Below are 12,878 nucleotides of genomic sequence, written 5' to 3' on the forward strand. Positions count from 1 at the left end.
CATTTAACCTTCAAGTTTTAGATCAGTACGATTTTTTAAATGTGTTTAAAGGAAGACTCTCATTTATTTGATCAAAAATACAGCAACAACAGTAATATTGTGAAATATTGTTTACATTTAAAATAACTTAATATCTATTTGAACATATGCCTAAAATATAATGTCTTCCTGTGTTGGCAAAGCTGAATTTTCAGCATCATTATTACTCCAGTCTTCAGTGTCACATGACAGAAATTTGCTGCTCATGAAACATGTATTATTATTCTCAATGTTGAAAACAGTTGTGTACCGTTTTTCAGGATTCTTTAGTGAATAGAAAGTTCAAAAGAACAGCATTTATCTGAAATATAAAGATTTTGTAACATAAATATCTTTATGTATTTTTTTGATCAATTTAATGCATCCTTGCTGAATTATATTACCTACTTTCTTTCTTTAATTTCTTTCCAAAAAAAAAATCTTACTGACCCCAAACTTTTCAACAGTAGTGTATAATGTTACAAAACCTTTCTATTTCAGATAAATGCTGTTCATTTGAACTTTCTATTCATGGGAGATGTTCAACTTCACTTTCATGTTCATCAAACAATTCTGTCACAAGTCTTGCTTGTATTGCAAGTATTGGTGCATTGTCATGCTGATGCACGTCACCCCCTTCAGGGTACAATGTTTGAACCATAAGGTGCACATGGTCTTCAAGATTAGTTCGGTTGTCCTTGGCACAGGAGGGAATGAAATTATATCCCAAGCTATATAATCGTCAGATTTTGTTTCAAGGAGAAATTGTGATTTGGGGTTATTATACACATTATGTTGCATCAAAGTGAAAATCGCAATTGACAGCGCTACTCTTCAGCACAATGGTAACCTCAACATTCAATAAAATAAACTCCTAAATGTTCAACATAACTGAACATTAAACATTAACACAAACTACCAACATCCTTCCCTTTATTGAAAAACACATTAAATAACACTTAATCCCTAAATGTACTCTCCTAATGCAGTCCCTTGCAAAGCATGCTGCATGCAAACTACAGATCCACTGCTCAGGGCTGCATTTCTCAAAAGCATTGTGAGTTAAGTTGAGCTATTGTAAAGACCATTGGTGGCAAAGACTCTACAATCTACTTAGGCTTACGATGGTTTTGGGAAACACAGCCTTGGGCAGTGGATCTGTAGTTCCCAGCAGGCTTTGCAAGGGACTACATTAGGAGAGTAAATTTAGGGATTAAATGTTATTTTATGTGTTTTTCAGTAAAGGGAAAGATGTTGGTAGTTTATGTTAATGTTTAATATTCAGTTATGTTGGACATTTTGAGTTGTTTCTGTTATTGAATGTTGTGGTTACCATTGTGCTGAAGAGTAGTGCTTCTTCATGGGCACTCAGTCTTCTTTGTTCAGTACTTACACCTGATGTTGTTTAGTGGTTTATTATATACCATTATATACAATGTGCATAATGATAAAACAACACTGTTGACCACTGTTTATAATGAATAAACTAAATTAAGATGAGTGTTAAAATGTCTTCAATTAAAAAAGGGTAATTAATTATCTTTGAGTGTATTTACATCAAGGTGGAAAAGGACTTTCATCATATAAAACAAAAAAGATTATATCAAACTTATTAAGTCATTGTACCTAGTTGGATAAATCAGGTTATATCTACTGACAGTTATGCTTCAGGTTCGTTGAATTCAGTTATAATAAGTAATCTTAAATCAGTTATTTCGTTTCAACAAAACCAGTTTTTCAGGTTGATTGAATTCAGTTATATTCAGTAATCTTAAATAATTTATTTCATTTCAACAAAACCAGAAATTGTATATGTTACCACATGAAGTTAATTTTTTAAGTTGAACTGACTAAATTTTTTTTTCAGTGCAGGTGTTAAGCTTCTTTAGGGCTTCTCCACATCATAACTCCCACAAATGTGGGAAAGACAGTGAAGGTGAAATTGTCAGAGAACACTACATGTTTCACATTGTCCACAGCCCAAGATTTGCACTGTTGGCACCAATGAAACAACATTTGGCATTAGCACGAGTGACCAGGTTTGACTAGCAGCCCGACCATGAATAGGCCTACTGACTGAGATTTGGTGGAAACAGTTGATGTGCACATTTAATTTGCAGTGATTTGGGCAGCTGTGGACGTCTTATTTTATGTTTTTTGGAAACAATCTGGGTTAGTACCTGGACATCCATTTCAGACAACTTCCTCTTGCGTCGATGTGGTTCGTCCTACGTGGGGGTATGTTAACATTACCCTGGATACCATAGCTCTCGATACACCACAAAGACTTGCTGTCCTGGTCACAGATGAGCCAGCGAGACGCACACCAACAATTGGTCCTCTTTTAAAGTAAACTCTGATATGTCTTCCATTATGTTGTGTGGATTGCAATATTTTATGTACAGCTGTGATATTGTTCTGTTAATTCAACCTTCACACTCTACCAATACTGATAGAATGTAAAATCAGTGAATATTGATGATCAGACTGACATATAGGTGTAAAACCTTGACACTATTTTGGCAAGGGTTTCAGTTTCATTGTCCAAGACCTGTATACATATACTGTATACCAGGGGCTTTTCCTCCGAGGAGGCAAGGGAGGCAGTGCCTCCTCAAAACAATTGGCTGAAAAAACAATCCACAGTACAAAAATAAAACACAGCAAATATTACGTTATATATAAATCATTCGTTTTTCCAAAGTAACACTGTCCCACAGCCACACCCGCAGGTAAAGTTACAATGGGAGTCCACGTCTCTCGTGCCTCCCCTTGAGTTTGAGTTTTAACAGACTCCCTAAAAAGCATGTGTAACGTGCATTGAAGCGCGAGTGCAACCCTCCCTCTCAAACAGTGACCAACGGAAATGAGCGTGAAGAGGGTGCACTATTTCCAGATTTGGACCAGTAACCAGAAGAATAAACTCGCTCAAGAGACAGGCTCAACAACTAAGGGAAAAGTAACAAAGCAGTGAAATTTAAAACAACATCACAACATAACACAAAATGAAAATAAAGACCTGTTCCAAACAAATTAAATTTGACCTTATTATAAATCTTCTTATATTTTTTTCCTATTTAGTTCTTTAAATATTATCAACTATTTTAATTCTTTCTGACCTGTTTAGGTTCAAGCTAATAAAATTGACTTGCCTTTATTCCGCTAATATATGTGTTTTTCATTTCTCTTTACCGATTTATTCAATTCCTAATCACTTTGTTTATTGCAGAAAATGACTTTATATTTGAATACAGTTTTCATTTAATGACCCTTTGGAATACCCTTTTTATAACTCGTTTTGTTTTTCGTTTATAAACAACCAGAAAAAGGAAAATACAAACAAACAAACAAACAAACAAACAAACAAACAAATAAATAAATAAAAAAGAATACAATAACATTTCTAAAATGAAAATCACAATAAATCAAATTAACTGGTTACAATAGCAATTTCAGTATAAATTGGAATTTCCAGAAAGGCAAAACTCCAGACTTTAAGAAGTCTTTTTCTCATCCGTAGCATTCACACTAACATTCACACGTGATCATTGATTGATGACATTCAATCCACACTATTATCTCAAAATCTCTGTTATTTCTCTAATAAAATTGTTAGTTTTGTCCATTTTAATTCTATTTTTCCTCTTCTTTCTCAGGATCATATTTTCAGTACATCAGGAGCAGATTTACCAGCCATTCTCTCTCTCGTAAAAAACATTCCTTCACCGTCTCTCCTGGCTCCACTTATTTAATTTAATTAAATAACTATTCTGAATGAGTATAATTTTTTTAATTAATACATTTTCTCATTTTCTTTACAAAGAAATACTCTTAACTTCACAGATATTAATAAAATAAAATAACTATTTTTCATATTCATGAATGTTACAACACTCTTTTTTTCTTTCAACTTCAACAGGATTTTGAGCAACCTGGGTTACACCCTCCCCTCTTGAAGACATGCACCTGCATATGGTTGGGTCACAATCATAGGTACACCATCTACAGGATCAACATTTAACTCCAAAGAAGTGCTGAATCCCACACTCAGACCTTGTAACAGAGATTGAATCAGCACGGTAAGTGGATTCCCCAACTGGGGATACTCAATCCTTTTTGCAGGCTGTCGCTCTCTTTGGTCCAATCCATTGAAGCACCCCAAATGCATTCCCGACACTCTCCACAGTGGGGTGACACCCTGTCCCACTACAGGCCTATCATATGGGTGGTCTCCCACATTCATATAGGTTGGAAGTGGACGCTCGTCGGGCGGACCCCCCATCTCACTTACCTGCCATTTGTCCATTTCCCATACACGTTGCCATGCGGACCCCCATCCCACTTACCTACCATTTGTCCATTTCCCATCCAGGTCAGCATGCTGACCACTGCTGACCGCTACGTCTTAAAGATCCGTTTGCCATAGTACCTTGTCAATCACTGTTAGACTTTTCTGTAATTTCTACAGTTATTTACTTTAAATCACCCAGTATTATACTGCTATTCTGCCCTACAAAGGCAAAAGACCTTAACTCACCAGAGTGTGAAACTGAGAAAAATGACTTTAAAGTTGTTTTGTTGTCCAGCCAATTGTATGATAGGTAGGACACTGAAAATTTGCCAAGTAGTTGTCATAATGAATATATTTATCTACATAAAAAAAAATTGAGCTCAAACTTGACCTTTGACCCTTATTTGGAAGTTACTGCATTCTGCCTTTGCATTATCTGCAAAACAATAATGGCTCATACAAAGGCAAAGTACCTTAACTTCTAATTTATTGACCATTTTGACTTTTATCACTCTATAAAAACATTTATATGATAACAATGATAGTCTTAAAATAACATTTAGTAAGTTCTGTTTAGAAGGCTTAATATTACATCAATAGAATATTATAAAATAAAAAATAATGTGAAGGCTACTGTACTGGATCGGTTTAAAACTTTATCGGTGTTCTTAATTTAAGTAAAAAAACACCAAAGAAGAAGTTAAAGTAACCTTTCACAAATATTTCTTACATTTGAAAGATTTGATTTGACACACACACACACACACACACAGAGGCCTCTGTTTTCTGACGTGCTCTCTGCTTGCCGTTGCGGATTGAGGAACGCGCTGATTAGCCGGTTTCATATGTTGTGTGTGCAAAGATAAGCGCCAGTAAATTTAAAGTATATGCTTAACGGCCCAAAAACCAGGACATTTTCATCACTTTATAAAAAAAATTAAAAAAACAGCCACGACGGCCAGGACAAGACGTGAAACCATGACATGTCCTGGGAAAACAGGACGTTTGGGTCACCCTAATTTTAACTGTTTAACCGGACGTCTGCCTACTAATAGCCTAACTTACCTACAGCGACACTTAAAATGTCAACCTCCGGACAACTTGCATTTTGATAGATTAGGTTAGCCAGCCGGCACATGATGGATTTAAACAATGGATTGTCTTCTCAGTGGATGTCGTTTTACATGGATTTTGAGTTTGACCATGTTAAAAAAAAGGTAAGCTGCAATCTAAGTTATATCTGCTGGGTTTGTTTGTTTGCGTGGTAATGTTTTCTCCTCCCCTTACTTATCGTGAGGCGTCCCCAACCCACTCGCGTTGTTTTCAATTACATATATAGGCATTAACATTACACCGTAACTTCAGCGCGGCAAAAATTTAACGTTGGTAAAACAAAGGCAGAGTGCCTTAACTCCAACTGTAACTTGATTCCAGCATTCTAGAGTGCAGCGGAACTAAGCTAAAAGACCGTAACTGATGTTAAGGGCTTCTGCCTTTGCTTTCCCTCTGCTTTTGGAAGTTATGACAAAAACAACATCTTATTTTTAGCAGAAAAGAACAAAATTGACTCAAGATATTTTTCCACATGATAAAACTGATGTCCAATGTTCCAAAAATGGCAATAACTAATTTTGACCAAAATTGAAGTTAAGGTCTTTTGCCTTTGCACGGCAGTATTTCTCTTTACAGTAAATCACTGTGATTCCCATTGCATCATGGGAATTTTCTGTGACGTCAAACACCACATACAGAGACTTACTGTATTTTTTAAATTTGCAGTATACTACTGTATTTGACTTAACACCACATACAGAGACTTACTGTATTTTTTAAATTTGCAGTATACTACTGTATTTGACATAACGGCCTCTCTGACTGACACTATTCCATCGTGCTTTTTATTTCCTAATTTTTGCCTTACACCGCGTGTCTACAACGCTATAACAGTCAAAGGCTGTCTATATTGAACACATTGAAGCGACTGGATCATTTATGCAAAATGCAAACCTGTTTGTCCCTTGTCAGAAATAGCGCGAGCGCTTGGACTCGGAGAAGCGTACGTCAGAAATATAACAGCGCGTCACTATAACTTACACTGTCGCCATCTGGGCAAGAGGACGAGATCCTATAAGGGTAAGAAATAAAATCAAGGAAGCCATAGGAAAGGTAGAACAATGGTCGTATAGCTGGGGCTTTAAGCTTTCTCCAAGTAAGTCTTGTCATATGATATTTACAAGGAAGAAAGGGATAGAAAAACAGAACCTACAGTTATATGGACATAATATGGAAACAGTAGATAATTTTAAATATCTTGGTATGTGGTTAGACCAAAAGGGAACATGGAAAATACACATTGAAAAGGTGGAATCAAAATGCAAGAAAGTCATAAATTTAATGAGAGCAGTAGTGGGGAAAGACTGGGGAGCAAATAAACAATCACTAATATATATTTATAGGGCTTTAATGAGGTCAACAATAGATTATGGGTGTTATGTATATGGAGCAGCAGCTAAAACACATTTACTGAAGCTGGATAGAATTAGTAACAAAGCATTGAGGATATGTGCAGGTGTAATGAGATCAACACCAATTAAAGCAATGCAGGTTGAGTTAGGAGAAGTGCCTTCAGATCTGAGAAGAGATAAGCTCATGCTTACATATTGGAGTCGTTTAAGTGGATGTGGACATGAAAATCATGCAAAGAGTATTATTCAAGAATGTTGGGAGTATAAGTCTTTTAAAGGTAATGGCTTTGGATGGGTAACAAAAACAAAATCAGAGGAATATAGAGTGAACAATATCTGGTTTAATTTACCTACACCTATTAGTAATATACCTATATGGTTATTTACTAAAACTGAGATAGACTTAAACATTTTGGAACTAAAAAATGAATGGGAAGAGAGTGAGAAAGGACATCTGGCAAGTCAATATATAAGGAATACATATTATAGTTACTTAGAAATTTATACAGATGGATCTAAGGATGAGAAGGACAATGTAGGAATAGGAATATATATACCGACAATGAACATAAGTATTGGAAAAAGATTACCTGATCAGGCTTCAGTGTATACGGCAGAGATGATGGCGATTATTGTAGGACTACAGTGGGTTGAGGAAGTAAAACCAGACAGAGTGGTGTGTTGTGTTGATTCTGTAGCAGCTCTATATAGTATTCAAAATATGAAATCTAATAGAGAAGATCTAATGCTAGAAATCCAACAAAGTTTATTTAGATTACAGAGACTACAGATAGATGTGAGATTCTGTTGGGTACCTGCTCATATAGGAATAAAAGGGAATGAGGGAGCAGATAAAATAGCAAAAAAATCAACCAGGACAAATGATACAATAAATATACCCCTTGGAAAAGGAGAGGCTAAGGCAATAATCAAAAAAGAAATGATGAAAAAAATGGCAGGACAGGTGGGATGTGGATAAAAGTGGAAGGAAATATTACAGTTTGCAAAAATCTATTAATGCACAGGGGGTGAATAGAAGTAACAGAAGAGAGGAGAGTGTTTTAACCAGGCTAAGGTTTGATCACACAGGTTTAAATAAAACATTGTTTTTAATGGGTAAAAGTCAATCTGATGAATGTATAGAATGTAGATCCAAGGAAGATGTTGAACACGTATTATTGCATTGTAAGAAATATAGGGATGAGAGGATGAGATTAAATCAAAAGATAAATCAGGTAGGAAGAAAGTGGAATATTGAAGGTTTGTTAGGCACAACAGGAGATGGGGTAAAGGATGCACAGAAAGCAGTTGTACAATATTTGAAAAATATAGGAATATATAATAGGATTTAGGTAGTATTTTTTTTTTATTTTTTTTTTATTTTTTTTTGAATGATATAGTCATGATAATATTGTCTCATGTTACATACTCCTATACAGTAGGTGGCGGTATGCACCTTTATAGTCATGGTTGCAATCTGCCATAAAACGAAAAGAAGAAGAAGAAGAACTTAAGCCTTGGTTATACTTTCGCCTGGCTCCGCAGCGCGAGTCTCCGCAGACTGCGCGCGCACCTCCGCAAACGGACGAGGCGTTTATACTTGACGCGCTCGCCGTTGTACTATTCTTTGAAACGACAGGGGGCGACTCGAGTAATTGTCCTCTAAACCATCAGGAATCAGCGGTGAGAAGAAGAAAGCTATACACACGTGACAATGTTTATTTTACACCACTACCAATACCACACTACAAAAAGAATCGTGTAAAACCCAGTAAACCCTGAGATTATTACTTGTGACAATAAAACAAAATATATGGATATGAGAACTAAATTAACAATCTCTTACATATTTTCTAATTTCACTAAACATTTCATTAAGTTTCGTGAACATTTTTATTAAACATGGACCTTTATGTTCATTAAAAATACTTTTTATGCTATTGTATGCTCATTTTTTAAATGTAATCAACTCATTTAGACGTGCAAACTGGGTGCCGGTGTGGTGAGAAGTTCGAGCTCGGCCAGATTCGGCTCGAAGTCGTTCATCTTCGGATGCGCGCCGCGCGCGTTGTTACAAAAAATATCGCGCACACCGCCAGGCGAAATTGGGTCTTGCGAACCCAACGCGCACGACCGCCCACACCGCAATGACGTCATTTTTGCCGCGCGCACCTTCGCGCTCGTGTGGACGCGTCGAGTATAAACCAGGCTTTACACTGTCTGGGATTTGTCGTGTCTTGCCGGAGCATCCAGTCAGTGTAATATCACTGGGTTCTTCTGACTGTCTTTTGTTGGACCGCGCCGTTCGTGTCTGGCCCGGGGAAGAGATGGAATTCACTTCACCCGAGAGAGAGACCAGCAAGCAAGGTAAAAAAAATCATTCTGTGTGTGTTGACAGGATTGTGCCCAGTTTAACCTATGTTATAACGTTACTCGTCGTCAACATGGCGGTAACGAACTTTACCACGGTAAACTGCGCTAACGTTTCATTTTACAGACATTGTTAGATTATTAAATTGTTAGATTATTGAATTGTTAAAATACGCCAAGAGCAACGCTTATAGTTTACATTAACATTAAATTAACTAATGTGTGAAATTCTGTTGGTTGTAGCTAATGTTGGCCTACTGTTGAGAAAATAACATTATAGCCTTTGTTAGCTAACAAGTTTTATGGCTAGCGGCCACCTTTCTTTTCTTTCTTTTTTAGCATTAGTTTGCAAACTATAACTATATATATATATATATATAGTTATAACTATAATAAATATATATATATATATATATATATATATATATATATATATATATATATATATATATTAGTTGTGTATATATATATATATATATATATATATATATATATATATATATATAATGGAATTTAATATTTACTGCAATTTTGTATGTGTTTAAAGGCAACTGCAACAAAGCGCCAATTCGCGCCAGTGACGTCTAGCAAGAGGTAAGCCTGAGGTAAGCCTAAACTACTTGAAATAAAATATATATATATATATTTTGACATAAGTTTGCTAAAATGATTCGCATTCTGTGATAAGTGCTTTGGAGCCACTGGTGCAGGTAGCATACAATATCTTATAAAATCTCTATAAAATTGGCTAACTTTATATCAAATAGGCTAAGTTACCTTTGCATCATGTCTAACATTATATTTATTACACAGCAAATGAACCAATCAGAAGATGGACCATTTTCTATGTTCTGTCTCACCAGATTAAATGTATCCAGGTAAGCATTGCAGTAAAACTCACTAATTCATTCATACCAAATCTAGCATTTTAACAACTCAAGTTTATATATATTTTTACATTATTTTGATATTTTATTAGGCAGAAGACTCTCTACCATTACAGTCCCACCTGACCAGGAAGGTCCTAATATCAGCGCACAGGTGGGTTAACTACTGTAGGATGGAGAACGATCATCACTCAGTGATTTCTTGCATGTGTCTTACTGTGTATTTGTCTCAAACAGGAACCCCTTCACTGCAGACAAGCTGGAATGGACTAAAACATCGATTTCAGTCTCTCTCTCTCTATGGATCTCAGCATTTTTGGACAGAATTTAGGATATGTAAGTATTAAAATTTAATCTGGCATAATTTAAAGGAGCATTGTGTAGGTTCTGAAATTTCTAACAGTTACTGACACCAGTGGCCGTTAGAGGAACTGCAGCCAGTCTCATGCTCGTTCTCGGTGCGCACACGCTTGTACGACCACATCAACCAGGGTTGCCGCAGCAACCACTGACGGCTCATCGAGATTCACCAGCATATGTTTGAGGTAAGAAAACACCATTTGAAAACACTACCGATTGCCGCTGCTTACTAATAATGTCTGCCGTGCCGTACGGATGTAAGCCCAAGTAGATGAGAACGCGCATGACGTCACATTTTGTGAATTTTCGCGCTGATTCGGGCCCGACTCCTCCACACACAATTGAGCCTACAGGCTGATAGAGGCAACCGTGGTGGACAGTCAAGGTGTCATTCTTTTTATTACACCATGGTTGGCTCATACATGTACAAATTAAAACTCTATCTTAAAGATTTTTTTAAGTAAAAACCTACACAGAGCCCCTTTAATTTAGTTAATCTGAAATGTTTGCAAATACTATTGACAAAAAAAGTTGTTTACAAATATATATTCTTAAGTTTTAGTAAAAATAATAATAAAAATGTTTTAAAAAAATAATAATAATATGGAATTTTCTCCCCTCGCTCTCTCTCTCTCTCTCTCTCTCTCTCTCTGTTTTATATAGTGTTGGAACCGGGATATCCTCTGAAGGACTGAGTACATTTGTGTTTGTGGACACGCACACAGACCAGGGAACATTCTGATGTTGTCAGTCAAGTTCTGAACAGGAACCAATCTTTGGAGAAGTTCATTTATTCACAAAGGTGGACAAAAACATTGTGTTGACTTTTTAAAGATTATTTTGATGATGATTTTTACTCCTATGCTGTGGAAAAGATGGAGGAGTAGACCTTCAGACATTGATAATAATAAGAAATGTTTCTTGAGCATCAAAGAGACTTATTTCCAAAACATTTAAAAGACACTTAAATATTTATTTTGGCCACCAGTGTACATGAATCCAACAAATTTTTGGAAATAAGTGAAATTATTTTGAAGGTGGGGTTACTAGTCATGTATTGTGAAAAGAACTGTGTTTTGCCCTGTGTTTGACATTTCCTTTTTGACTGCTTAATGTATTTATATTCTGCAGTTTTATGAATGTAATGGTTGATATTTCATTATAATAATTGTATAAGCTAAACAACCAATGCCTCTACAATCATTTTGTCAAATGCTAATGTTTTGTTTAGGATTTTATGTACTTTTTTAACAATGTGTTGAAGGACAGCACATAATGTGTTAATTTAACATGTTTACACATGTTTGTGCTAACCTTTCTGACATATTTACTTTGTTAAAATCATTAACACAATGAATGAGTTAAAATTAACACAAAACCCTAAACTCACCCATTAATGTGTAAAAATGTAACACATCATTCCCAGCATTGGCAGACTGTTTATTTTGTGATGTATATGAAATGTTTTAAATAAATAAAAATTGTATTTTGTAATCATTTTGTCTAATTGATTTGAATGTCAGTAGTACTTATGTAGGATAAAAAAAAAAAATTCTATATCAAAATTATGAAATCTAATTTATATTTAGTACAAACAAAAATAATAACAGTAGTGTACTGATTAGCTTGTTTTTTACAGTAATGCACTGTATACTGAAATACGGTTAGGTACTGTAAATCTTAATTACAGTAACTTACTGGCAACAGTGTTGCCAGTAAGTTACTGTAAAAAAACCTTGAAAAGTCTAACAGTGATGGTTAAATGATGAAACGAAATGGCCAAGCATCCAGTGGCCACAGATACTGTATATAATTATCTGATCAACACTCCAAGTGTAAATACCCGGGAGAAGTTAAAAGTATACAAATCTCTTTATGCGTACAACTTTGTTCTGTGTGGTCATGTCCAAGACATACAATTTCATGATTAACCAAGTTCAAAACTTCGTAGTGCTGAAGACAGAGAGGTTCTGCCTAGCCAAAGACAGGGTAAGAAGACGGAATTGTACAAAGCCTGGGTTATCGTCAACAAGACAAACAACTGTATTCTTACTGTGAACTGGACCTGTATGGCTGGGTATGTTACCGAAACAAGTTTACTATCTTAAATTTTCATTATTTACGCAATTCAGTCTGTGTCAGCAATTTAATCAAATAAAATTGAACTGCTTATTTGGTGAAATCATACAATCATACAACTGTTGTTATATGTATATCCTAAAGCAAAATTTAAACCAATGTGTTTCATACATTATACCATTTTGTGCAGGTTAGGGTCATGCTGCAGCCATGCAGTTGCACTTATGTTTAAAGTTGAGCTGAGGGTCAGGATGGGAAAGACAGTTAAGTGTTGTACTTCAGGGACAAATATGTGGATTCACACATCCAAGAGAGAGGTGAAACCAGCCAGACTAAGTGAGATGAGCTTCAGAAAGGCTAAGAGGGCAGACACCCAACTGTAGCCAGTCAGAGTAAAGCGTAGAAAGA

The 12,878-nt window shown here is 35.7% G+C and overlaps 1 long non-coding RNA gene across 4 annotated transcripts in view; it reads left to right on the forward strand.

The window, feature by feature from the left end:
- The first annotated feature begins 6,935 nt into the window (after positions 1–6,935).
- LOC311075301 overlaps positions 6,936–12,878 on the forward strand; it is a 54,309-nt gene continuing 48,366 nt past the window's right edge. Inside the window, exons 1-7 of one of the 4 annotated variants that reach the window (XR_014604458.1) lie at positions 6,936–9,141; positions 9,692–9,749; positions 9,958–10,022; positions 10,124–10,185; positions 10,269–10,367; positions 10,448–10,576; positions 11,055–11,840. This is a non-coding gene — a long non-coding RNA (uncharacterized lncRNA). Of the gene's footprint in view, positions 9,142–9,691; positions 9,750–9,957; positions 10,023–10,123; positions 10,186–10,268; positions 10,368–10,434; positions 10,577–11,054; positions 11,888–12,878 lie in introns of those variants that run through there. The other 3 variants (XR_014604459.1, XR_014604461.1, XR_014604460.1) reach the window with 3 other exon arrangements.

The sequence above is a fragment of the Abramis brama genome (genome assembly GCF_963993115.1).
Source record: "Abramis brama genome assembly, chromosome: 24".
Lineage (NCBI taxonomy): Eukaryota > Metazoa > Chordata > Actinopteri > Cypriniformes > Leuciscidae > Abramis > Abramis brama.